At 40.9% G+C, this 23,775-nt stretch overlaps 1 long non-coding RNA gene across 1 annotated transcript in view; it reads right to left on the bottom strand.

Annotated features, from left to right (window-relative positions):
* LOC135942672 (uncharacterized) overlaps positions 1-23,775 on the bottom strand; it is a 38,868-nt gene that overhangs the window by 11,063 nt on the left and 4,030 nt on the right. The window contains exons 2-3 of the long non-coding RNA XR_010575117.1: positions 22,747-22,776; positions 3,064-3,186 (exon numbers count right to left, since the gene is read on the bottom strand). This is a non-coding gene — a long non-coding RNA (uncharacterized LOC135942672). The remainder of the gene's footprint in view (positions 1-3,063; positions 3,187-22,746; positions 22,777-23,775) is intronic.

Below are 23,775 nucleotides of genomic sequence, written 5' to 3'. Positions count from 1 at the left end.
CCTCATGACTGATATGCACACCTGACTGCCCGCTGCCCGCGGGGCAGGCCCTCTTCGTCTCTCCTCTCATTTTTGAAACTCAAAACCCGTCACGGCCGTAATGGTGGGAACGCACAAACTCGCTTGCCGAAACCAAGACTGCGCACAGCACGCTGCGATAATTGGATCAGTCGAGACACACTGCTGCCGAGACACCGCAGAAATTTAGAATCTTTGGCCAGTGCATATGCGGAGTGGAAAAATTGCCGCATTACAAATGTTTTCTCGTTTAATTTTCTCCCTGCAAAAAAAGAAATGCAAAAGCAGCAGCTGGCTCACGTAATCCCCATCCACGAGGCCTATGCGTCGTTCCCCCTTTAGGCATCCTTGCCGTTGGTGGCGGCCGCAAAAAGGTCGGAATTAATTCCGAAGGTGGTTTGAATATGTAATAATCTTCATCATCGCTCATGTTCACAATGAGAGAGAACACACGCGCGCCGCTTGGGTCGGTCGGTCGGTCGGACGGGTGTGGGTTGCAGATGTAAGAGCATTTCCATAAGCCCGGCCGGAGCAACCCTCCTTTTTCCGTGTTGCAAATAATTTTTTGCTACACGAGCTGTTGGTGTTAATCCCTGGACGGAGTGTGTTTCCATTACACACAGCGCACGTCCGTCTGAAGTAGCCCGGGCCGAGGCACATGGACGGACGGGCGTTAATATCAGGCAGGCTAAAGCGAGAGCAGTCCTCGGGGAGGCAGGCAAAACATGGTGTGGATGTAATACGCGCGCCTCCGCCGCCGCCGCCACCGCCCTCGCTCTCTCTAATGTGAATTTGTATGCATGGACCCTCGGAACAGTTGTTGACCAGTGTCCAAAGCCGTGTTGAATTTATATTACAAACAGACGCCTATTATGCATTCATCCGCGTGTACGTACGTAGAAGAACCCCTTTCGTGCGCGCACACATGCAAGCCTGACGCCGGCGCTTGGGGCTTTTTGCGTCACTCCGAGCAGGCCTGTTTGGATAAATTATGGAAACAAAACATGCGTTTCCGACAGCCTCCCATATGTGCATAAACTGTATGCAAAATGTCTGAATCAGAAGAGTTTACGGAAAAAGATTTGTGAATGTGAATTGCAACTGTTCTCCAGGACGTCCAGAGTGACTTTGTCGTTTGTAAATTTACAAACCAATTACAGTAAAATCTCACTGATTCTTGAGCAATGGCGGCGAAGATAATTAACATCTGCTGCTATACTTCCAATGTATTTTGGTATTGGCTGACAGATTGAGGCGCCACGACGGCAGCTTTTTTAGTTTCTGACTAGTTTTGCAGAGCTCTGAGAAACTTTGAGTCGCTTTTTTAGTTCCATGGCCAAACTGGAAATGCTTGGGCTGTGCAATAAATACATTTGGTCGTCGCATCTCGATCAGAGAAGGAAAAGGATGGAGAGAAATAAAACGTGCACGATGACGAGAAGAGGACGAAACTGCCTGCGCGACGAGAGAACACGTTCCATAATTCAGCGCGGCGGCACCGATTTATCGACGCGCGGCGCTTATCGTTTTGATGAGCAGTTTTTAGTATACAAGCCCCCTAAATTCTCGTCATTAAAGACGACATTTGTCATGCCAGGAATATCCGTGTAGCGAGCCGTGTTGGTCCTAATTAAAAAAAGCGACGAGAGAGAATCGGCTCGCCGGCCGCCGATAAAAATAATGGCTAATGCTGTCTGTTTATTGCTACACTGGTCATGATGTTTGGCGTCGGCGGCCGGGCCAGGCCGGCCCCCGGGGGCCGCGGCCGCCGCCGAGGCAGGCTGCGAGCCGAGACGGCGGCGAAGATTGCATGGCCCGGGCCGTCGTATAGTGACAAGCCGAGGATACAAGACCCCACCCTAGGACGGCCGAGCGGCCTAAGTAGAAAACCGTGTAGTTGGGCAGAATGACTGATGGCTGGCTGACCACTCGCCGCCGCACCACCGCCACCGCCGAATCTAACGCGCCCGAGCAGTCCGAAAGGCGACCGACCCGCCGCCGCTGCACGGCCAAGAAAGAGCTAGAGGCCGACGCAGCCCCGCTTTTCCCACGGCATCGCGCACCAAACCAAATCCAGCACATTTGTCCGCGGCCTTGCCTATGACTGACTTTTCTGTATGAATCATCTGTTTGCAATAAGTTCCATCACATAGAAGTTTGAAATTTTTGGCAATCATGAAAGGAAGAAACACGTCGAATTAAAATGAACAAGCCTGATAAAAATTAGAAAAAGTTTCCATTCTTTTAATAATTCAATTAAGATACATATTTGTTAGTTTCTGGAAATTTTAAAAATCGTAAATCAGAATTAAGTCTTTGCTTATCTTAGGAATAAGTACGATAGCAATAATTTAATTTTATACCATGGATGAGTTTCCTAAATTAAAAATGCCAAATTTGAAAATAAAATTGTGAGAGCCGCAACGTTATTTTTAATTGCATATGATCCATATATTTTAGAAGAAAAATCCTGGACCATTTTTCTGTAACCCAAGGACAAAAAAGTGCTTACTGTTGCTAACAGACACGTGTTCATGAGACAACACCTGTATGTCTCTGTTTTCCTTTTAAGTTCAAGAAAGTGATCTATACCACTCCTGTGTGGGTAAGGAGTTGGCAAATGCGGTGGCAAACAAATCAATTGCTACAGTTTTCTCGTCTGCAATAAAAACAATACATCTCAAGCCGCGTTTGTGACTGTACGCGCTTTGAACACTAAACTGTGAATGATTTGCAGCTAAATAATTAAATGTTTATCATGAGCAACATGATGAATTCTGATGCAGTTGTAATGCCTCTAGCGGACCAAGCACTAACAATAAGAAATAAATCGATACAACGCGCCAAATAAAATCGTTTCCGTGTTGGCATTTCCTGAGGAGAGAGAGATTTAGTTCCCCTCACGTCCTCTATACGAGGGTGCTGGGTAAAAGCCTGCATTTCACCACCAGAAAACCGAATTAGAAGCCTCGTATCAGCACGGGGGCAACGCGGTAGACGCACGACAGGGTTGCATGCGATTTTGTAAATAATTAGTGCACCGACCTTTGACCAAATAATAAGCAACGATTGCTGGGCTGCAAACGAGATCGTTGGTGGAGTGGGGTGGCGGTGGCGGTGAAGGAGCAGCTGACCACCGTGACACCCTCTTCCATCCTTCCTGCGCTGCTGCAAACAAAACGCACACAAAATATAATCGATCGGACCCTCTCAAAGCCACCGATTTATTATTTATATTTCATCAGGCGCGGGGCGACGCGCGCCAGACCGGCAGGAAGCGGACGAAAATGTTATTTATTATCATCATTGTCTCTTTCTCTGTTGCGCCGTGCACGGGGATAATCGAGCATTAAAATCCCTTTTTTGTGCAAGTCACGCAGCATGAACGTGAGGTGTGGATGTAACGAAGGCTTTATTTTATTATTTTGCTGCTCTGCTCGCACTCTCGGAATCTGATTACGGCTGCATTGTTTCCGAAACGCGCCTTTTTACTGCGCTATCACTTTTCCTAACTCTTAATGTTCATGTTTACCAACGGATATAATGCTTGAAATCTAATCCGGCCAGAAGAAATTTATATGTTTGTCTGTTTGCCCGTCCGCGCGCCTCTGTTTGTTGTGTAACAGCTGAGAAAGCACGCTTGCTTCCCCTTGCAGGCTGCATCCTCGTCAAAATATTGTCGCATTTATTTAGCCAATTTCGTGTGTGTGTGACAATTTTCTATTTTTATTTTTAAATTGTTTAACTACAAGTGTTGATCTCAGTTAAAATGATTTTAATTATTTAACGGTTCTAATATTTTGTATCTACTAATTGCTTAGTATAATTTAAATATAATTCAAACAGAAAAATTGCGTCTGCTGTAGAAAATACTGGTTTTAATTATAATATATTATTAAAAAAATCATATCACTAGAGATTCTGAACTAATTCTACTTTTGTATAGAACCAAACATAAATAATCTTAAAGAACTGTAGTTTCGCATTTATTTTTAAAATTTGAAATCTGGTTAGATTCCATTTGTATTTCAAAGACTGCTCGTTTCAAAAGGTCAAGAACCGTCAGAGAAAAAAATACTCCTTTGCTTCTGTTGCGGTATATATTTATTTGTGTCTCCCCTTGCCGCGCGCATCTTTTCTTCTCTCCTGCGGCGTCAGCCAGCGGAACCCCCTTGGAGGTTTTCTACTCCGCCGCGCACGCCTTGCCATCCGGTTGCATACGTCGCAGGAGCTTCTCGTTTGCTCGCTCCAGATAAATGCAGAGAGCTTTACAGGGAAAAATCGCTGCCCGTGGACGCAGCATTAATTTGAAAAAAAGAGGAGAAATTAAAGCGGCGTGCTGCTAATCCGGGCCGCTTGTAGTGGCCGCCTATTTATTTGCCGCGTTGTAAACACCCAGGGTAGTTGTGTCGAGCAAGGGCCAGGCTCTTTCTCTCGCACCAGCCAGCCAGCCAGCGTATATGTCACAAAGTGCTCAGGGATTACGGCCTGCGCCGGCTATACTTTGTCATCGTCTCTGGCTCAGCCTCTGTGTGAAAAATCCAATTCTCTCGTGTGGAACGGGGTCGAGGCATCTACTCTACGCCCACAAATTCAAACAGACTTGAAAAATCAACAATTAGGAAGAAATTTAATTTTAACTTGGCTTTGAACAAGTAATAGAAAATTCTTTGAATTTCAGATCAAGCTGCAAACAGTGGAGCTTTTTGTTTCCCCGTTTTTAACGCTCGCTGACTGACCAAGAGTGGTGAATAGCTTTCGAAATGAGCCAGCTAAAGCAGTTGTGGAGCCGTGTGGCTGTTTTCCACTCACTGCTAACAGAGTTGTTCGGGTGCTGGAGAGCTAATAAGGGCGCTCGGCTCAATCTGCCGCCAAGAGGCTGCCAATCAAACTTACTTTTCTTTATTAGCAGAGGAGCAGACGCCGCACCCGCGGAATACGTACGATTGGGGGTTGTTTCGCCCTTTGGGAGCTGCGTTTGCTGCGTGCAGCCTCCCCCGCACGTGAATTTTTCACTCATCGCCTAGCTCACAATCAGTGTTCGACCCACCAGAAGATGCATGTTTTGATTTTCAGCTCGGCATGGCTCTGTTTATTGAAAGTTCAGTGCAGTCCAAAATGACATATATATTAGCCAATTGAAGTAATTAAAATAATCTCTCTTTAATATAACATCTGGCTAATTTGAGTCTCTTTTGTTTGAGGACTTTCCAAAAAATATTGAATTAATATTTTAGATTGAAAATTCCGTAAATTCAAATGAAAATAGGTTGTAGACTGAGAAAAATGAAAAAGTCGTAGATGGATTCGAGGTGACCATGCTACACAAGAAAATATTTGCAAATCAAAAGTGATTTCTAATTTACATTAGCACAGTAGACTCGTCTCCTGTAGTTTCATCAAAATTCAACGTTTTTAAGCATAATTTTTTTTATAAAATAGAAAAGGTTGGCAACAAAATTAGCTATAGATTTTACGGTTATAAAGCAAAGGGCGGAGACAGCGCATAACATGTGCCAAGTGGCCGGTTGTTCCGCTGTGCCTTGTTGCGTGTGGGCCGGGGTTAAGCACCCTCAACAAACGCCAATTAACACAGTCAGGCTGTATGGCAAAACTCAGGCTGGCCATTCGTCTAATGGCAGCAGCCGGCCCCGACTTTATTGCGGATCATTGCGAGGCTCGTTTGAGTGCGTGTGCGTCTTGATTACCAGCACTCTCATCCGATGCTGCCGCCGCCGCCGGGGTTGGACGCGCTCGTAGCTACAGGGGTGTTACAATAAAGCAGAAGCGCCACGCGAGATGAGCTTTCACACTTGCAGAGTGATAAGAAAGTGCACTTAATTCATCAGCATTAAATCTTCCCCTGTGACGGCTGACAGGTACCAGATCTCACACTTGCCGCACAAGAGCCTTTTAATGGCAAAACTGAGCTGCCATTATACAAAAATCCATTGCTGTAATATTCGTATCAGCTTTTTTCTACTTCGATTTCAAAATGTCCACTTACTCTTGAGTCTTTACAGCTCCAGACAATAATCAAATTACAGCTACAATTGATTGTTGTATAAACAAAATTACTTTTCAAATATATTTCCATGTTTATAAAGATGAATAATTTGTATTAACTACATGATGTCCTTTAAAATCAATTAACTTGAACTAGAACTAATGAGAGGTATTTTTACAATTTCCAAATTGGTGTTAGAAGTAAAAAAAATTAAAAACCTGATTGCATTAGTCTAAACAGATCTTCAAAAAATTTGCAATTAATATTCCAACTCAGTTTTATTGGTTATAATTTTGTAACTTGCAAAATTGTGATATAATTTCTGATATTGATTTTAATAAATTGAATAAATCATTTTTTCATCATATTTGAGAGGGACTTCATGGGCTTTCCCATTTTAATTTAATTTTCTAAAGCAGCTATAGATAACCATCATTAATTTGAAATTTCCTTTATAAAGCATCTATTTTTTATCATTTCAAATTAATCGTCATTACAATTATTAGATTTCGAAGAAGTTTCCAATCAGTCAAATCACTGGTTGATGCAGGAGGCCTCGCGGTCAGTGCATTGCACCTATATGAAATGCTTTTGCTGGAAAAATATTGGAGCAGCGTGTGGTGAAGCAGAGTGTCAACAAGCGAACACGATGCACCAGTCGTTGCTATTGCTGCTATCATGGCTCGCGGGACAAGCAGAGAGCAAGCGGCAGTCAATGTAAAATGAAATAAAAAGGGATGCGCGTGCCCGAAAAAAGAGATCGCGGACGCGGACACGGCGGGTAGCGTTTTATATCGCGCGCACTCGAGGGCGGAGCCTCGCCAATGCGGAGAGGGGTGCCGCGCCGGTGGCGGGATTTTTCATGCACGCTGCCACTACTTGCAGTCGTCAAAAGGAGGGATTTGCTTTTGGCGAGCGCGATTTCTCCTTAATTCGACCAAAGCGCTCCGCTCGTTTCGCGGTGGCGCCGCGGACTAATTTGTCGCGGCCGCGGCGTCGAGCCGAAAACACCGCACCCCGTGCCGTTCGCCCTCGTTGCCAAGAAAGTGACATCAGGTTACAGGGTTAATTATTGCAAATCTAAAAGCAGAGATTGATATGCGGGAAGAGAGCAGAAGAATTATTGATATTTAATGTGAGGTTTCAAAAAGTTAAGGTGATAAAATAAAAATTCCAGCACACTTTTATTAACAGATTGTAAAATAGTTGAAATGTGTTTGAAAAAATTGAAACTAAAACTCCTTACCTAAAAAAACAAAAATATAAAAAAACTACTTGCAAATTTTAATGTTTATCAATCACTGAGCTCATCGTTAATTTGTTTTTTAAAATTTCATCCCCCTTGACCGTTTGGTGATTTTTTCTTATTGATTGGCAACTAAAAAATAGTTAAGCCCCCAGATGGGGTATAGGAAGCTCATGGAATTAGGGCTGCAATCACCAGCCGAAACTGTAGCAGGACATATCTGTAGAAATGTGGAAAAATAACACACACAGAGGAAGCTGCATTAAATTTCTGACAATTTCGGAGGTTTTTTCTTTCTATATAACTCGGAAAATTTTGATTTGCTTTGATATTTATATCGTTTCTTGCTCTAAATTTCAAAATATAATTTATTATTCTGATATTTCAAGTTATTTAAGACGAGCTGATGACAAAATATATTTCAGTGCCCATTTTAATTAAATACTTCGTTTTGTGGAACCATTTTTTTAACCAAAAATTAAAGGTCTGTGCTATACAGTATACTGAGGTGCCTTTAATTTCCTTTTTTATATTTTAAAAATAATAAACCAACAAAAGAAATTTAAAACTAAACCCTTAATTTCAATGAATAATGCTTGCCAAATTATATTGTCAATTCATTTTACAAAAGAACAACTCATCTAGAGAGTTACTCAAAAAAATTCAAAATAATACGCAAAATTTAACAAGCATATTGCTGCAGGAGCAACAGCAGCAGTGAGAAAACGCAACGCAGCCTGCGCACAAGCCGGAGCAAAGCGCGTTTAATTTAAAGCTCATCAAATCAGAGAAGTGGCAGTGTCAAAACAAGTGTGTGCATTTGCTGCAGATGTTGCCTGGGAAAAAAATAATTAAACACCCCCGCCAGCCCGCGACGAAAGGGTTGCGCTTCCACTTCGGCACCCCTCGCGCGCATATTTCCTGTTCCTTCTCTGCTCTCTCTCGTAAATATATATATCGCGAGCGGCACAGCTGATAATGTTTTAATTGTCAGTCGCACGTCAATCATCTCTCGCTCTCTCGCCTTTATTTTTAATAAACACAGGTCTTCCTCTGCGCGTGTCACGCGTAAGTGGAAAGAAAAACTTTGGCAAGGCCTCGAGGGGTAAATTTCGTCATTCTGCAACTTCTTGACACTTGCACCGCGCGCCACGGTGTTGCACCACGCGCAGAACATATAACTCTTGTGTCTTGGCGGTCTCTAACTTTTTCCATCTGCTGGGAACGGTTGTATTCGACGGGAAACTACGCTCGGCATCATTTTCGACTTTTCTTTCCCGTCTGCGATGTCTGTCCAAATAAGGCCGGCAGCAATTATCGCTAAAAGTGTTTGACTTGTGTCGGCGAGCCTTTTTAACATGGATGATGATCGTTTCATCTCGTCAAACAAGAGGTGCACATGTACACCTGGGCCAAAAGTCAACACCAAGTGCATGCGATGATGAAAACACACAGCTTTTGCTCTCTCTGCGCTGGTAAATCCGTGTGCAAACACTCTGAAACTTCAAAACACGCCACGTCAGTGTCGGCCATAAATCATATAAATGTTCCTAATGATCTGCCTTTGTTGTGGAGGCCTCTTTTATCAGGTTAGAAATAAATGTATTCCCATTCCAATCTAATGTGTTTTATATAACAGCTGACATCAGCCAAATACTCAAATTTCGTCTCTTGCGACAACCACTGTTTCGAATGTTGTCCATTGTGTCATAGATATTATTTTTGTAGAAGTAAACGATCCGAACGAGGCCGCCGAGCAAAAACAAATAGCCTAGGAAACCATCTGTTATCTCGCCGAAAAGTGCTCATGAAATCCAATATTTTCCGTCGTTGCCGCGTGTTTGCAAATCTTTTGAACGCTTGTTCATCGTGAGCGCGCATAGGTAACCGCCGCCCTTTGATATTTATCCACACGCATCGGCAAATATTTGACCGCAGCTAAAGATTTCCTTTGCCAGCCACCGCTCTCGGCAAACATACACACCACCGGGAACAATTGACTCACAGGACGCGTCTACATATTTCTTAACTATTAGTTTCTATGCAAACTGTTAATCCCCCTGCTCCTTGTCTCCTTTGTGTATCATATATGTGAAATTTTAAATGACAAAAACGGGACAGTTTGGGATTGTAGACCACACTTTTAGTCTATATTCATTTACTTAGTTTACAAAGGTATATAGACAAAGTGCCTTAAAGAATTATTTGAAATATATTTTATTTTTTAACAAACATAGCTTTAAGAAAACAACAAAAATTTAAAAACTGACTAAACCCGTTTAAAAATTTACTAAAAGTTAATTTATATAAAACTTAATAATATTATTTATATATTTTTTATTTAAAAAAATATCTTAAATGGTTAGTAATAGCCACGTGTTTTTATTAAAAATATAAATTCAATAAAAATTCATATTATACTATTATATTATTCATATTATACAATATTAGTTTTTTAGAAAGGGCATATATTATTTACAAAATTGTAATATATACATATTTATATTGTATCTGCACAAATAGGACATTATGAACAATGTTGAATAAAATGACTTGTTTATTTCTAACTATGAACTTAAAATTATTGAAAACAATTCATCAGCAGGCTCTATAAGTAAAATTAATTCCAAATATCGATTTGCAAAAAGCCCGTAAGTTTAAAAAATTGAATTTGTGTAGCAGAGGGCAAATTGGAGCAATCACGCGAAACAAGGTAAATGCAAAGTAAAATTGTTTATAGCTGGCGATGGAGCGTAATTATATGTGATTATGCGCGTTTAAAATGAAGTTGTACATGTGAGAGATACGGGGCTGTGTTTACACGGCCGAGGCGGGCCCCAACACACACACAATATCAAAGTGTGTGTTTGAGCCGCGGCAGGGAGGCGGAAGCGATTATATTATGCGCTGTGGACTTATAATTTGTGCACGTGAGACAGGTATATGAGCTACGATTGTACACATTGTGGGACAAAATCAAGATCGGCGCACGAAAATCAGCAGCCACTTTAAAAAGCCATAAAATATAATGGCCCGTGTCATGATCACGGAAATCACTCAGCAGACAAACCAGCCTCGCTCGAAGTAATTACATGCACTGCGTTTAATGATAAAAACTGTCCAACCCTTTTGCTATTTGAAAACGGTCTAGCCAGAGGAAACCGTAAAAAAGAACCGGTGGCTGCCCTCGGTCGGTGGGTGGGAAGAAGGCCTCGAAAGAAAAACTAATTATGATGCAGCTACTTAATTTAATTGGCTCCATCCTTAGACCACCGTCAAATGAAATTGGAGACGTTTGTGGATTTTAATTTTGAGTTTTATAGGCACTTAAAAGATATCTCAACCATCTCATTAAAATTTGAAAAATGTAGCTTGAGGAAACACTGAAATGCACTGTGGCACAAGTCACAGGGAGCATGTTTGTGCAGGCAGCCCCGATTCCTCATCGCAAATTGATGCTTGTGCATGCTAAGCGTGTAGTGTACACACAGCAGCGGCGATAGTCATAACATAAGAATGGAAAATATATAAGCGCGCGCGTTGTGGCACAATAAAATTTATAACTGGTGCGCCCTGGCCGTTTATAATCCTTTCTTTCTTTCGTTATACCCGCTGCTGCTGGCCTGGCTGCTCTCGCCTTTAATCCTCATCCTTTTTGGGTGGCCTTTTCCACGGAATAAATTCACCGAGCACGCGATATTACTGCTGCTCAGCCCTGTGTTCGCCTCAGTCAGCGCCGGGAAAAGACCAAGCAAGGCGGCGATGCACACGAGAAGTGGAAAAAAGAGGCTAAAGAGCTCTAGCAAGGCCTCGTCCACTCCACGGGCCTGAACCCATCTCATTTTATTCATTTTAATATAATTGAAATAATAATTATCCAATTCATTTGAGTTCCTCTTAGGTTCAAATATTTGCATGTAAAATTTCATATACAAGCAAAAAAACCTGTTGAAAAAAACCAAAAACGCTTTAAGGTCGTGAAGCAAAGATTTTTATTTTTTTTCTATCGATTCCATCATTTGGGTGCAGACAATTAACTTTAATTTTTTATATTTGATTTTTTGTTGGATTGCAATTGGATTGGATTGCAAGAAGAAGCTAAATATTATTTCTCTATCATGAATTGTATATTTTGTGAGGGGCCCGTAATTAAGAAGGTTCTGCCAATAAATGTGTTTATATAAAGTGGGGCTGCTCTTTCTTTATCTTTTCGCGTGCAGCAGATGGTTATGTAATATAATCTTGTTGAAAATATATTCATGCACACCTCTCAAGATTACAAACTAGACAAGGAAATATGATCTTGGCTCTTCCAGCGCGCATTCGCTCTTCAGTTTACCCGAAATCATTGTGCAGCACCGGGTTTGAAAATGTGGAAAAAGCGGTGCCGGTTGTTTTCATCGCGCGTCAGCAGGTTGAATTCGTAATCAACGGGTTTCAGGAAGGTGATAAATATTTGACAAAAGCGTCGGAAACGGTCGCGCGGGGAAATGAATAAAAAAACGCTTGATCTTTCGCGTCGATAGGCGGACAGAAACACTCACTAAAAGGCCAGAATACTGCTTTATTGGCACATGCAGGGCCTAATGAGTGGCGCTAATCTGAAATTAAAATCCTCTGCCTGCCGATGAACAAAAACAAAAGGAACGAAACGACAAAAGGGGAGAGCCAGCTAAATAAATTAATTCGGCGCTGCGTGTGTGCGTGCATGCTCGGAAGAAAAACGAATTAATTTTTGTCTCCTCCAGAAAAAGGTGCTCTCTCTCTCTCTCTCTCTCTCTCTCTCTCTCTCTCTCTCTCTCTCTCTCTCTCTCTCTCTCTCTCTCTCTCTCTCTCTCTCTCTCTCTCTCTCTCTCTTGCTCGCTTTATTCACACACATTCAGAGCTGCCGCGGGGTTGTAAAATAAGGGAAGAGCAGATTAGTAAAAGTGTAGGCGTGGACGAAGCGAAAAAGCTAGCGACCATAATAGTGCGGATATTATTTTTGTTCCGCTAATGTCATCGGCAGAGCGCCAGAGCTAATGGGGCAGAAACCACCCCGCCGCTCCACTCGCTCGGGCCACAGAAAGAGAAATATCATACGGGCTGGTCCACAAGTCAACTTTGCAATCGGCAAAATATTTTTTTTTAAATAAAACATTTATTGAAAAAACATTACAAGTCCAGCCAATTCCGAAGGATTATTGGCTCATACTTATGAGCTGCAACAAGGCAGCTCTAAAATAAATATGCACTTTACATTAAACAGAAAAATATTGAGTTATGTGTGAATCTCAAGAATTTTTCCCTAGCTAAGCTTTAGATTGCAGCTCAACTGAATGAAAGATGGAAAGACAAATAAAATTAATATATTGTGTACGTTTCAATAAACATTCGTTGAAAAATCTTCGGCGTGAATGAATACAGAAGATATTAAGAAATTAATTAAACAATAAAAAATAGACCAAATTTTCCTACACTGATTCTCACAAGAAATTAAATTATTGAACAATTGCTATCCAAACCGAGCAACTATTTTTTAATATCCATATTAAAATAGCAATGGTTTGAATCATTAATTGCATGAAGAAGCAAAAATGTGGTTTGAAAAGTGCGGGCCGTCCTGTATGGCGCGTCCTATTATTTCGCCAAACAGCTGATGCTCCTTTGTCGGGGCCGTCGGTAGCACGCGGCCGCCGATAAAATATGTTGATGAGCACAATTGCATCTCTCGCACCAATATTTATATGAGCGCGAATAAAAAGAGCCGCGCTCTCTCCTTTTCGCGGGCCCTAATGTTCTTTTTGTGTACTTGACTCCTGTGCTTCGCTGCGCGCTTTTTCCCTTTGTCTGCCGCGCGCCAATCTGTGTTTTATTATCCTCCTCGTCGCATACGTGCATGTGTCGGCCGCTTTTTCAACTGCACTTATCACGCAACCCTTTTTGTTTTCTCGTCGTGTGCATAATGGCAGTTAAAGATCGCTTGCACAAGTTGCTGTCCTGTGAATCTCAAAAGCCTCGCTATAACACAAAAGTAGTGCTGGTATTTTACACCAACCGATAATTATTCAAACATTGAATAAAAAAATTAAATTTTTAATTGAAATAATGATGACTTTTTGTATAAGTACTTGAATCTCTGAATATTCATGCCAGTGTATTTATTTTTCCTCCATTGAATTTACAGAGGCTATAGGGGTTGGTAGCCATTTTTCAGAAAACCGCAATGAATATCAAATGGGCTACGTGTTTATTTTTCCCATCTGCGTGGCCGTGCGAATTGGCTCGAATTTAATAAAGCCGTCGTGCGTGCGATTGCCTCCGGATTTGTTTGCAGACGGATTATGAGTGTCTCCATATCTCGCACTTGTGCGTCGGGGCAGCGGCCAATTTGATATGTACATACGCGGCCGAGAGTGTCTGTTTGTTTATTCATACACGCAGCGAGAGAGAAATACAATTCGCGTATAATATTTGCGGCGTGCACGTGTCCTGCAATAACCCTTGACTTGATCCGTGCTCGTTTGCTCTTCCCACGAAAGCCCAGCGCGTTCTGTGTGTGCGCGATATTATCATAACTGATAGCGGCAGGGATTAAGGGAGTCGCGTGCTGGACCGCTGCTGCAGCAAACAAGACGCACCCTTTATTATTGTTTTTATCACGCTGCGCGCACCCGTCGCCCGCACGCCCGCTCGCCGCTGGTCAACTTTTCGCCTCTTGCTTTAGTCTGTTTGAACAGCGAGATTGCCTTTTTGACTCTCTGCTCCATCGAAGCCGCTCAAACGTTTGAATAAATTATAGGGCTTTCCTTTTGCACTGTTCAACTTCCTATACTTCCGATCAATTTTTTCCATTTATTTCATGAACCTTTGGAACTTTTGTATCAATTTGATATTTCCAGCCAATTAAGCTGAATTTACGCTGCAATAAAGGCTTCGTTTTTTCTTTCTACAAAAAACTGTTTTTCCGATATTAAGTAAAATTGATTAGGGTTAAATGAAAGCTGTAATTGATTTTCATATTTCACAGTTTAAAAAAAAACCTCTTGGAAACACTATAAAATGGAATGATACTGGAGGCTCAGTGCGGCGTGATATTACTTTTTAAAGGATCGTTTTAGCTTTATTTTGCTAGTACTGTTCACCATTTATTGCTTTTAAATTTTGTATTCAATGTATTTATTGTATTGACCGTTGCAAGAATAAACAAGAATAATAACAAAATAGGAAAAATCCTTGTTATTGCTGCTTAAGCCATGATTTGCATTGATCCACTTATTTGGGGTATATAATTTTCTTTAATCTGAAAAGTGCAATAGTAAATGGCCTCAAATCACAATCATATGATTTACTGTTAAATTTTTTAACAAATGCGATATTGATATGATTTTCGATATTCACTTTCTGTCGAATGCCTTTTTACATGGTGGAACACGCTTTCGAACATTTTTCGTGCTTTTTCATCGCTTCCAGAATCCTGCCTCCTCGCTACTCCTTATTCCATATAGACAACCGAAATAAGTGGCTATATCATTTTCGCGAGTTTGGTGCAGATGTCATTTTAATATTTCATGCAAAAGCGTGACAGAGGAAAGCACTCGATTGTGTATTCAGACAGATGTCTCTGAAATTTATTTCCGCGAAGAGAGACGCTCTCGACGCTATATAGCGCGCTCCGTTGTCATGCAGTAAACACGCGCGTTTATTTGAGTTGACGCCTAAAAACTGCGCGCGTCCTAAATTATTCACTGCACAGCAACGACGTGTCACATCACGCCATTATGACTTTGGAAAGAATAAAGGTGAGAGCACAATTATAATCAGGTGCAAAAAATGGAAAGGATTTTAACACTACTTTTATCTTCAATCCGAACTTCTGCATCTGCGTTTCTTTTTTTGAGATTGAATAAAAAGTGACATGAGCTGATTTTAATCTTTCAGACATTTAGTTTAATTTGAAACTAGGATAGATATTCTTATCTGTGCGATAACACAGAAAATATCTTCCACAACTAAATAAAGCTGATCGAATTGCAAGGAAAAAATGAGTTTCTTGCTCTCCCTTTTGTCCACAAACAGGATCAAATATCAAGTCCCCGCGGCTCGAAGGAATCACGGGACGATTCCTCGCGACTTTTTGTGTCCTTCGCGACAGAACATATTATTCTATTTCCAGCGCAGAAAGCGCGGCAGATCGATGCTGATAAAAGTGGGTGCTGCGTTGTTGTTGGCAATTCAAATGTATATAAAAAGCAGGCCACCCTCAAGCATGTAAGAAGGGATGTAGCTCTCTATTGCCACCCTTGGTATACATTATAGATGTCACCTATATAGCAGCTTTCGTTATATATTCTGAGGGAATACGCGCGATAATATCGAGAGATAGCCATCTGACAGCGCGCAGAGGTTGTTTCCATGATAATTCGGTCTGGCTGCTGGTCAAAAGTCAGTCGGCCTCTGTGGCTGCTGCCCCCGCACAGCTGCTTATTTGTTTTTATTTCCGAAGCTGGCTTACACCAAATTCCTCGCATTTCGCTTTTCGATTTGAGTGCCGAGTGCTAATGCGGCTGAAAATTGAGTTAAATGAGATTAGCCGCGCATGCTGTTGTGTCACGAGCGACGGTGGGTTCGGAATAAGTGCGCGGCAGATGTGCGTTGACGTGACACATTATTCGTTTTTCGTTCACACGGGACATATGTGTGTGCTCCTCAATACAGCATTAAATACGTGACCATTTTCAAAGCTTGGAATTAAATATAATTCCCACAAAACATGTTCCAAAATGTATTTAAGTAAATAGAAAATGTTACTAGAATTCCAGTTGGAAGTGTTCAAAGGATTGGAGCCCTCCGAGAATCAAGCCATAACCGCAAATTGCTGCCGAAGCCTTAAATGGGGTAATAGATGAAGCTTTTGGAAGAAAGCCACGCTTCAGCAATTAAATGTATAAAATGCTGCTGGCAGGTCATTCTTTTTTGCTGTTTCGTGCTTGGAACACACATTAATTAGTGTTTCTCTGTTTGTTAACAGGGAAAATATATATCGCTCACCGAAAATCTGTTTGTTTTTATCTCAAAATATTTCTGAGCGAGCGGAAGCAGCTCTTTTATTGTTTCCAGCGCAGTCTAGCCGCAAACGTGTCCGGCGTGCGATTTCCCCTGCGCTCTCTGGCTCATTCTCGCAGCCATTATTGTAAAATTTATTGTTCTTTAATTGCCAGCAGTGGAATTCCCTCTGGTAAATGGACGCAAACACGAAAATACCTTTACCAAAGAATTCCACAGTTGCGTGAGCTTTCAACTAATAATTTATTAAATTTATTTTAACGAAAATGCACTGTCTAAATTTGGGAAATAAATTAAAAAAGGAACGGTTTACACAATATCCTTTTTTAATTGTTATATTAAATAAACTCTGTCTGATTCCATACATAGATTTTGTTGACTTTATGAGATGATGCGTGGGAAATGCAAACACGGCGCTAAATAGAATAATAACTGTTTCACCCCTGGTGGAGGCGGCGGCGGCGGCAGAGCGATTCATATCTGGTGGCGAATGCATCTGTCGCGCTCTGGATGTTTATGACCAGCGGCGACGAGATCAATCACTCTCTCTGCGTTTGATTCACTCTCGCGCAGCACGATATCGCATGATAATAGATAAATTGCAGCAGTTTGTTTGGCGAGAGCACGCCCAAAAGCCGCGTCAACACGCCGGAACTAATTTAATCAAACGAATATATATACGCAAACGCTGCTGCCGTTTGCCATACAGCATCATCGGAATAAAGGAGAGCTATAATGTTGAGGCTATAATTTATTACGCGATTCTCCACAACCGAGGGCTGCATCTGCCACAACATCAGTTCACATAAAATTTCATTGTTAAATATAGAACAAACTCTTTCCCTGATAAATACAATATGTATCTTAACCAACAATTACAACGAAAAATTCAAGGAGGCTACAAGATAAATTTGCCTTATTACAAAAATGTGGCATTGCCTCCTGCTCTGGATAAGAAGCACAAATAATTACAAGACTTTGCTGATCAGAACTTGCAATTGGCACTGAAAAAAATTGGTTTTAAAATATTATTATCTCCAATTTAAAAAAAAAAACCATTGACGAATGTTGAATTAAAAACACTCAGTGAATCTATTACTGGCTATATTTTTGTGCAACTATCTATCATTAAAAAGACACAATTCTTCGCGGTTGTATTCTAGAAAGATTATATAAATTTCCTAACACATAAAACTACGTGCCAGGCGATTCGGCAAACGACCCACTTTCCACTTCTGGGATCTCAATCGGAGCGCAAGATATTGTGCCCACTTGTGCGAGCTGCGCGTGGAGCATCTAGCTCTTGCTGTGCGTCGAGTGCCGGCCATTAATTCGGACGAGTGTGTGTGTAATATTATTATTACCGAAAACAGCGAGGGAAAACAACATTTCTGCGCACAACACAGCGAGCAGTGCTTTGTGCGTACTTAACTACTGACTGATTTAATATCGTGCGTGCACCATTTTGCTCGTCTGTTTTACGGCTCCGTGTGTACACGGCTCATGGAGACATTACTAATTTAAGCATTATATGCCATTGATTTGGCAATGAAATCAACGAGGCGCTTGCTGTAAAACGACAATGAAATGTCGAAGAATTAAAATGCGAGTAATGAGGCCGGCGTTGAATTTCGTGTGCACGAAATGTTTTGATGCCTGGTAACAAAACTAATTTCCTCGTCGCTGTCTCGATTTTCGGCAGCGATAATTAGAAATTACACCGGCCGCATGAGCAATTGTGATTACGATCAAACGTGCGGCTAACAAGAGCCGTGGAACCCCATTGGCGCGCCACCACTGCTGACCTCAGGCCAGAAAGCCTAAAATGTAAAAGCGACAGACAAATGAAATAAACTCTGTTGATTGCCTGCTTAACGCGTGCATTGCCGTCTGCTGCGTGCGGTGGAGAATGATGAAAGAAGTAAGGTTTGACGGACTCCTGTTTAAAATCATTATCAGATTGCATTGGATTATTAATTGCAGCAGTTGCCATTGAAATGGAAAAGTAAACTCTCATTTATTGGTTCAATTAGTTAAGTTATAATTAATTAAAAATGTAAAATTAGAAAATTAAGTCAAATATTTTTCACGTAAAAGAATAAAATAAAAGTTTGTTAGTTAAATTTGTTTGAATTAAACTAAATAAAATTATTATTAAAATTTTCAGTAAATATTTTACTTTGTTGAAAAAAAATCGAGTTACAATTTTTAAACTTGATGTATTGAGCTATTTTATACAAATTATTATTTTAGTTTTAAAATATTTTGTCGCCCCAGTACCATCGATGCACATAGCCAGAGGGAGGCAGCAGGAGACAGCAGGAGACAACCCCAAATTTCTTCTGTTTATTTTCACTGTGATTTATTTCACCATTGGAACAAATCGATTGATTGAAAATATCGGGGCTCGTCACGCGCGCTCTCTCTCTTCCGTCATTTCAAACACCGTGTGTGTGTTTTATGGGGTCGTAAATTTTAATTGACGCTGGACCGGGTTTAATTATTGGTTTTTAGCCGCCGCGGCACGGCCATGGGCGCAATTTGTACAGGCGTGAAACAATTCGCAGTAGCGTGCAAATTGATTAATCCGCCTTCGCACCCGGAGCCAGAGAAAGCGCTGAATTTTCTTCTTGGCCGGGCTGCTGCTGCTGAGAATAATTCCATTAAAATATGAGAGAGAGGCGAACAAAGGCGCGGCGGATTCTTCGGCAGCTAGACAGGCAGCCGAGCTGGAAATTTGTCGTCGTGCGCCAACAACTTGTGACAAAGAATTAAAGTTGCGTGTGGCGCTCAACCAGAGTCAAAATGGCACCCGCAGCTTGAATTGCAGCCAATTTTGCTAAGATTGATCGATCCTTCTCGTCAGCAAGATGCTTAACGCTCTCTTTCTCCTGAAAATTTCCAACCCTCAAGCAAATGGTTAAATGAATATTTAAAAATTTCTTTTATTTCTGATAATGTTTGACACAAATTTTCTGTCAAGGTGACAAGAGGTGTCAGTTCTGGATTTTAATGCTTTTTTATATTTTAAAAACTGATAATTTTTTATAAATAGGGCAACCAAATAATGCCTCATGCATCGACATAAACAATAGCTCTAGATGAATGAAATACAGACGTAGGCTTCTTTATGTTCCAATTAATTTAAAATTTCCCGCCAGACTCCTGCAGCAGCCATATTTTCGCGGTGGCGGCAATCAATTGCACCTCAGCCAAAGGTAAATATTTTTATTGAAACTGAATTGGACTCACTATCTACTGCCATGGTGCTTCAGAATAAAATTTATGACGTCCAATAATGATTGTGCGTGTGTTGCAAAATCTGTGCAGAAAATCAGTGCTCGTGAGAGAATCGAGCGAAACACATCCGAGGCCATCAACATTTTTTTTTGCTCTTTCTCTCTCGCCCTTCACAAAACGTGCGTGTGCAAGTGTGTGTACAGCACGAGTACAAGGCATGGCAGAGCTGAAAATAGTGAGAGCTGTAGTCGAGCAAGATGTTACACAAGGGTGCGTGTTACTTACTCCATTTGCCGCCCCCTGGGAGGCCGAGTGCGCCAGCGATTGCGATACCCTGGGGAGAGCCACCCTTAAGGAGTGTATGTGTATTTTGCTCTTTTCGCGCCTAGCTGTGCGCGCTGAATGTAAAAGTGCAGTATAAGCCGCAATGACGCGCGTCCTCTATTTATTCCCTGCCCTCGCGATGCAAACGCACTGCTGGCCCCCATTCGCCCCCGCGATAAATCACGTAAACCACTCTCGCAATCTATCTGCTCCTGATGATTATTTTCTAAACTGTTTATTTATGGTAATTCTCACCCTCTTAATTAATTTTCTGTTTCTGGGGCAAACGTAATTTAAAAATATATAGTTTATCAAATCACATGTCTATTTGATTTTTTCGCACGTACTTGAGAAGGCAATCTCAAGGAAATTAAATCAGTGCGTGAAATAATAAAATTAGGAAAAACCACATCCACAACAAGTATAGGGATGAACTGAAAAAGTTAAACATTTTCCTTTCAATGCCTGCACCTAATGCCAGCGGAGACTAAGAGAGAAAGTTACGGATATTGAACCTTCGTCAGCTATAGTTTACTAACAATGAGTGCGATTAAATTAAATTTATGTTGATAAAAATAAAAGTTATTTTTTCCTAAAATATCTTTTTTTATTTTCCAACAGAAAAGGATTGTTTATTGTCTACAGACACGGTTTTGACTCCCTCCCCTCTCGCAACCGCACCTATATAATAATAATATCTAAAATGCGGCGTTGTGTTCATATCTGCAATAAAACTCGCGTAACGAAGAGAAACATGCACACAATGCGCCGGCCGGGTCCAATAAATCAAAAGGCTTTTAATGCAGCCGCCGGGCTAGTTACTTAGTTAATACAGTTTAATAGAATGAGTGACTCTATTTATGACACAAGATATCCGCACTGATGGACGCGAAAGCCCTCGACGCGCGCGCACACGGGGGAGGCGTTTTTTCCTCAATAAAGTGCATATCAATTTAGCCAGATGCAGCGCAGGCCGACGTTATAATGGAGTAAAACGCTCTCTCTTTCTTTCTGTCGAGGGAGTGAGGGTGTGTGAGAGGGTGAGTTGCCCGCCGACCGGGGTCGCGCGGGGTAAAAGATTGGCTTAATCCCGCGGCCTAGACAAGACGAGCTCTCGCAATTTGAATGAATGCGTGCACAACAAGTAGAGAGAAAGCTGCACCCTCGTCCTATTTATTTGTTATTGAGCAATTGCGACTCAACCGATCGAATTATTTCGCATTAAATGGTGCATTTCATTTCAAAGTAGTCTCCGCGCAATTGTTTTTAAATGTATGCTGTCTCTATTATACGCTTCTTAATTAATTGCAATCCACTTCACGATTTCAATTATTTTTTTACGAAACAAAAGATAGGAAAAAGTTGTAGAGTTAAGGTCATTAAAAGAAGTCAAATTTAGACCTTTATTCTCGGTTGTGTGTCAGGTTCACCAACCAAACTGAAGATGTTCAAGATCAAAAGTCAATTAAACTGGTTATTTTTAAGTCAATTTCTTTATTATTTTCTGGAGCAAAAATGAGCAATATTCAATTCATTTAATGGTTTAATTCCTTTGATTTCCGTGAAGGGAGATGCACTCTTGGAGGTCATAATTCAATTTAGTTCATATTGAATACGGCATCAAAGTTTAGCTAGTCTATTTTTAAATTTACATGTCTCTGAAACTGTATGTGTGAGGGCGAAAAATTCCATGAAGTGTCGAAAAATATTGAGTGTGTCAAACTAACAAAATTTAAATCCTGTTTGGTGTCTGAGGAGATTATCTTTTTCTGTAAAAATATACATCAATATCTTGCGCTTTTGTTTCAAACTTAAAACTCAAAATTAAAAATTCCCCTCCTTAAATTTGAACTAACTTCTTGGACACATATCAACTAATTAAATCAATATTGTATCAATTCAAGAAATAGAAATGTTATCGATGAAATTGCCATTTCTCAATTTATATTTACTGGTTTGCGTCTCATAAAGGGTTAAGAGATATGACATTATTTTCATAATCAGTTAATCTCGATTTATGCTAGTTTCCCTAGTTTCACTTGAGATGAAATACAGACCGAGTTCAGTTAAGTGGTTTCCATGGTCAGTGAAGCAGCTTCCCTTGCAGTTGCAATTTTTATGCAGGTCAAGTACGTATAACTTATGCTGATGAGGCCATGTAGTACGGAAAAAGTGAATTAGACCTCTCCACTCTCTGAAAATTTAAACTTTAAGACAAAACATACCTCATTTGTCATGAGATTTTCGTCTGTATTTGGTAGGAAAGAAAAAACGTTGAGTCTGGCTGACCACGGCCAACATAAAAATCTGGAAATTCCACGTATCTGAGTAATATAGCAGCGGTGCGATGATAATTTTTGCTCGGTTGCGTGCGTGTCAATCAAGGCGACGCGATTGGGTTGTTATTTCCAGTCGAGTGCATTAATCGAAGGCACAAAGGACGGCGCGGGACAAGCATGCATTTCTACCTTGCTGCATGTTACGAGCGGAAAAGTGTCGAAAAGTCATTGGAACGTAACAGCTACAAAGACCGACGCGCGGATTGAATGCACGGCTGCGGTACTTGTGCTTTGTGCGACGCGGAATGACAACTCTTACGTCACCATAGCGGCCCCAGCATCTGCTCCTCGCTGGATCGGAAAAATAGAGAAAACGCTTCGCACGATCGCAGTAATCTGATTAACATCCAGTTTTCTTGTTAAAAACGTCATATTTGGCGTGGCACACAGCTTGTCTGCGCTGACACTCGTCAAATAGTGAGCACAAAGGCGGGAACTTGTATTTATAACAAACACGAAACGATGAGAATTTAATAATATTCCTCGTTCGTGTGACACCTCGGATGTATTTTATTGTTAGCGCTCACCTTTCGGCACGAGAACCTCGCAGCTGGAGTCTGAAACAAAGTTACAATTTTTACAATCTGAGAACCGGAGGATCAAGTCAGGTGGCGAGAGAGATCATTTTGTGCAAATCAGCTTAAAAGTGGCAATAAAATGAAAAAAAGAATCGGGTTTAGCGGAGGCGTTGATGAAACAAACGCATTCGGCGAGCGTATTTCTCTCGCACTGCTTAATATGTAAATAATTCTATTTGAATTCCATTATTACACATGGGAACATTAATCTGGTAGGCATGAGCATAACAGGATCAACATTCACTCAGCCCAAACAAGCGCGGGGCTTCACCTCGCTCGCGCTTTATAACCATCCATTCTCTCTCTGTTTAATGTGCACAGGCTGGCCCGTGATATGCAGACGGAATATGGAGCGAGTGAAATCCAATCCTTCTTATCGATTGTGAACACATGCTTTCCATAGGAAAAATTGGATAACATTGCCAAGGAGATAACCAAAGCTCCTATAAAGCACACAACATGACATTCTTTCCAAAATTTCCCATTTCCTTCCCTTGCGAGTTGCAAAACATTGCGGTACCTCCAGCAGCAAGGATATGTGACTTTAGAAATGTAGCACTTTACCCCTCTTGCTGCTGCTTTCCTTGTTGGTTTTTTTCTTACCGAATGACAGAGGCAGCTAGGGTAAAAATATGTTTATGCAATAAAAAGTTGTGATACGTATGAAATTAAAAAATTAGTTTAATCAATTTAAACCAATGAGCTACGTATTTAATTTATTTATTATTGCTAAGTTTTATGAAATAATATTGAAGCTAGAATTCCAATTAACCCGTTTAGGAACTAAAACAAAGCATATATAATAGTATGTATACAGCATCCAAAATAGGACTGGGAGTTCAGCCAATATTGAAGGCATTGAAAAATTGTTCAAATGGATAAAAACTTCAATAATATACCAAATTTAAGTATTCCATTTCCATCTAGAATTGCCTTGTCCTTTATTTAACACCTCTCATAATTAATATCAACTTTGAT

Source organism: Cloeon dipterum, chromosome 4 (genome assembly GCF_949628265.1).
Source record: "Cloeon dipterum chromosome 4, ieCloDipt1.1, whole genome shotgun sequence".
Taxonomy (NCBI): Eukaryota; Metazoa; Arthropoda; class Insecta; order Ephemeroptera; family Baetidae; genus Cloeon; species Cloeon dipterum.
Note: the sequence above shows the minus strand (reverse complement) of the source record. Positions and strands in the feature narration are given on the sequence as shown.